Raw genomic sequence first — 5,275 nt, 5'->3', positions numbered from 1 at the left:
TGTTCTACAAAGTCTTGACCAGTTTACCAGAGATCACCATACACTGAAAGTTATATGAAAGTTTAGTAGCTTTCTTGCCACTCCCTTCATAGCTCAGTGGGACCCAGTTGAGTGCATCAGTGTCCTAAACAATCCAGCTTTCAAGTGGTTGTTGCTAGAGTTCCTAATTGCTCCTTTTAACTGTTTACATAAAACTGATGCACACATACACACATGTGCGTGCAAATGTATTTATTCTAGTGCACAGATCTGCATTTTCTGTTCTTAATGCAATACAGCTTACTGTTTCTGACATATAGCATTATGCTAACTCATGGCATTTGCCTCTTCATGCATTTCAAGTTTTTACTATGGAGCCACTTTTCCATCAACTATTTATTTCTGATGAAATTTGGGCATAATGCTACACAATAAAAAACCTAGCCAAAGCTAAATGGCATGCTAAATGCTATACAGCTACCTTGTCACCTTACCTAACAATCTGTGAAGTATGCAGGAGTGCAGTTATTAACAAGAGAGTAGGGTTCATGTGGAAATAGTAATTACACTTTCCTTTTACAAATTTGAAAATATGTGAAAAAAAAATCCCAGTAAAACTGTGTGTGAACTTTTAGTAGACTTCCACATGTGAGAGAGGCATGTGGCTTTATTTCTTGTCCTCAACCTGGACTCAGCAAATCCAGGGCTCTTCCAGACAAAGAAAGAAAAAACCCTCCAGTTTCTAAGGGACCCTGACAACCATCTCCGTAACTGCTTATCCTTTACACATGGATTCTACCACCGGATGACTCCCTCCAGTTGTAGTTTAATTAGGATGGACAGAAAGCAAAGCCATTTGGCACTGTGGACATTGGCATTATTGTGACATAAAACCAAAGGTTCAAAGTTTGACCCTCAGCTTTGAAGTGTCACATACCAGCTCTTAGATTGATTGCACTCTGAATTCAAACAGAGGTTCTGTTATGCGTAATGGAGACCTAAAAGCAATAGCTTGAGTAAAGAAGAGACTGCCATATGCACCCTTACCATGGGGTGGTCCAGGGACTCGGATTGTTTATTGCCTTGCCATTTCTGGATGCCCTAACTGCCCAGTTCAAGACTACTCCTTGGAATCATTCGCTATTTGGTTCACACCACTTGTCCTCTCATCCCATTGCCCTAAAATTAGCTGCAAGAGTGATTGACACAGGCCAGGTATGTTGGTGTCTGCAATTCCAGCTACTCAGGAGGCAGAGATTGGGATGACCAGGGTTCAAGAACAACTCTAGTAAAAAGTTAGTGAGGACTCCATCTCAAGAAACAAGGCTACTGGCACAGTACCCAGCTACACAGGAGGTATTAATAGGAAGATCACAGTTCAAGGCTGGCCTAGGCTAAAATGTGATAATTTTGAAAAAACAAAGCAAAAGGGGCTGGGATATGTCTTAAGTGACAGAGTGCTTGCCTACCAAGCACAAGGCTTTTGAGTTCAACCCTAGGACCACCAAAAAAAAAAAAAACACAACAAAGACAAAAAAAAAAAAACAAAAAGGCACAGATCACTTTTGGCACATATATGTGTGTCCTGGTGTCAGGACGGGAAGACAGATGCCAGACGTCTACATTCTCTGCCACATTCCTTTCTTTTCCTAGCAACACGCTCCTCCAGCCTGGACTCAAACCACTGTTCATGCAACTCTAAAGTTGCATTTCCAGTCCTAACTCTTCCAGGAAATTTAGGCATGTGGTTTAAGTACCACTGTGACCTTTCCACATGGCTGGCTTAGTGACAGCCATGATCAAGTGTAACATGTTCATGGCGCAGTGTCAACACCCTCTCCCCACCTTTCCCCTGTTATGATAGTTCTATCTCTCGTGTAGGTTTCTAAGCTCACTGGTCCTCTAGTTTTGACTTTTGTCCATCAAGTCTATTCTCCACTTGCAGCTAGAGCATTCTTTTAGAAACACAAACCCTCTGCTGACTTCTCACCTCTGTCACTGTGAAATATCAACCTTTTATCCTGGCTCACAAGACTCCAGCTTACTTCTCAATCATCACTTCTCATTCAGTCCTGGCCCTCACACTGTTTTCCTCCTGCCAAATGGATCTCTGTGGAGTCTGCAAACACATCAAGCTTTCTTCTGCCTTGGGAAAAGAGTGTTCCAAAGAGACAAAATGGACGATATCGAATATTGTTAATTTTTAAGGTGGGTCTCAGATGTTTCCACTTGGCTTAGTAACATGGATGTCGTGAATGGTGGTGAAAGCATTTCTACCTGTATGCAGAGGGGCTGAAGTTGCCTATGATGCTTTATGGTGGGAACCAGGGGCTCTTTCACGAAGTCTGGCTATGAAGGATTAGAAAGTACCAGGGACTGGAGGGTTTGAGACAGGGAGGTGATTGGAATGTGCCTGCATATGCATGACAGGCGAATGAAAAGTGCTCCCACAGGAGAGGCATGCACTTGGGGCTTCTCCCAGGATATGGCCAAGTCCAACGACCTTACCTGCTAATCATCTCTCTGGATTCTACTCAAGGAAACCCAACTCATTTTTGGACCAGTTTTCTCCAACATAGAATTAATCAAATTTTGATCTGTGCCACTACTTATGATGTACACCAGACTCATCCTATTTTATTGGATTACTTTGCATATATTTCTGTGTTCTCCACTGTACTGTATTCATGTCAGGTGTCAAGTGTGCAGCACGTTGACACAGTAAGTGTTCAATAAATAGCAATAGCCTTCATTAGGTGAAAAAAAAATCATTTTTTAAAACCAGGTGTTCTGCATTATCTCATTGGGTCTTAACAGCCACTCTGTATAAAACACTATGTATATTTTCATTTTCTAGATAAGAAACCTGAGACTTGTGTAAAGTGAAGTTTATGGGAGAGCCAGGACTCAAATCCAAGTCTCTAAAGATCACGCTGCTAATCTCACTATACGGGATGAATGGAAGGCTGGGCATGAAGGATTTCAAAAGAAAAACTGCAGCTGAACTCCACAGCCCTCGTTAATCTTGACACACAGAGTACCTGCTTGCTCACTAAATATTGAGTTTGAAACACAAATGGAATGTTTGCAAAACTGAAGCTCAGTCTAAACTTTCAGACAGCCCACCCGTGGAGTCCTCTTTTTTAACCTTGTGTCCATCATCTCTTTGTTCATCAGTGTGTTCATTGTTCTGACAGCTTTATGATACTAAAAAGACCGACTCCTCATGTAAAGTACCTCTTTACTTTCAAAACTATTTCCTGCAGTGACCACACAGACCTAATTGTCCACTCCTGCTCTAGGCATAAAGTCAAGTACACCTTTAATTATTTCAGAACCACCAAGAGCAATGTGCAAAGTCCACACACAACATGTGTTGGTCCCAGGACCAGCAGTCTTGCACACTTATCCTACAAGCAGCATGTCAACTACCCCATGTTTGAAATAACGTGAAGCTGATTCTGGGAATGTCAGAACCTCAGGTTCTCCTCCAGACACTGACTACTTGGTCCATGGGCCCAGGAAAATGAAGAGTTTGAAATTCAGACTTCAGTCAGGTGCCAGTGGCTCACGCCTGTAATCTTAGCTACTCAGGAAGCAGAGATCAGGAGGATCATGGTTCAAAGCCAGCCCAGGACAAATAGTTCACAAGACCCTATCTCAAAAAACCAATCACAAAAAATGGGCTGACAGTGGCTCAAGTGGTAAGTGCCTACCTAGCAAGCATAAGGCCCTGAGTTCAAACTCCAGTTCAACAACAACAAAAACAATAAAAAATCCAGACTTGAAGTCATTAGAATCATCTACTGGGGAAGCAGCAGAGAGTAATGGATCAAACTGTGGGTCCTGGACAGGTTATTCTCAGTGCCTCAATTTTTCTCATTTGTAAAATGTATCTAATGAACTTTCTGCTCAATAGGCTTCTTAGAATGTCCATCTCCTGATCTTCCTTAGTTGTTGCAGAACACAGAATTTCCTCTAAGAAGAATTTAGCCTTGGGTGTTAAAGAATAAAGCCAAGGGGAAGACTGAAGAAACAAGCTCTGCGTGGCACTTGTAGGACAGACATCCAAACCCCAGTGCAGCACTGGACCAAGAAGCTGCTGAGGCTGAAACCACAGCTTGGCAGTTCCCTGGAGAACCCAGAGGCTGCTGTGCGGCTGCCCCACTCAACTCCTGACTCATTTGTGTCATGTGGCTGCATCTGATTGCTGAGTACTTTATATCTAAAATTTGGTGTCAAAGATTCTGGATTTTCTTTTCTAGCCACCCTCTACTGTTTAGGAAAGTGTTCCTAAACAAGCAGCTGAGCAAGCCCAGCCTCACTGCTTGCCATCCAGTGCTAGGGGTCACTATTACCCACTTGACTCCTTCAGCTCATGCTTGTGTGAACCAGATTTGGGGAGACTGAGTGGCTTTCTTAAGGCCTATTGCTAGGGGCTCTTCCTTCAGCTCAGCGTTGATTCTTTGGGATTGTAAATTGTTGAATCTATTTCTCTTCAGAATGTTATCAGAAATATTTTCTCAGTGTTTACATTTACATGCTATAATAATTACCCTGTATTCTGCAGATTGACTTTAGATCTGTAAATCATTACTAAAGCTACCTTGTTCCCTGCTGTAACTCCCAACCCCCACCCCACAGAATTCTGATCTCTTCATTTTTAAGTCAAGGTAATCAAAAAAAGAGTTTAAAACAATCATCTTAATTTCAGATGAATATTTTCTTTTCTTTTTGGCAGTACTGGAGTTTGAACTCAGGGCCTTTGTTGCTTGCTAGGCAGGCACTTACCACTTGAGCCATGCCCCCAAGCCAATGATGAATATTTTAAACAATACAAGGTAGATTTTTACCAACCAGGTGATTTTTTTTTTTCTTCTCAGCAGTCCCAGGACCACCTTTAGAAGGAGTTGAAATGTCTCTTCTTAAGATTCACTTCCTTTGTGCTAGAAACTTCAATAGAATGAGAATGGAAGTTAAACATTTTGACGCCTTAACATTTGATCTATAAATAAAGTTTTAGTGAAAAGTTTATACTCCAATGTGATTTCCTACCACCCAAAACAAACCCTCTATTATATCCAGCCAAGTTTCAAAGGGAAAGTTCAAAGAACTTCCAGTCCTGTTAAATTTTGTATCGAAGCTGGTCATGGTAGGGCATGCATGTAATACCTGGCACTTAGGAGGCTGAGGCAGGATGATCTTGAAGTTTGAGGCTAGCCTGAGCTACATGGTGAGACCATGTCTCAAAAAATCAAAAGAAAAAAATTACAATATCAAAAGTAGAAGAAAGATG

Source organism: Castor canadensis, chromosome 7, assembly GCF_047511655.1.
Source record: "Castor canadensis chromosome 7, mCasCan1.hap1v2, whole genome shotgun sequence".
NCBI lineage: Eukaryota > Metazoa > Chordata > Mammalia > Rodentia > Castoridae > Castor > Castor canadensis.
The sequence above is the reverse complement of the archived record's forward strand: the minus strand, read 5'-3'. Positions refer to the sequence as shown.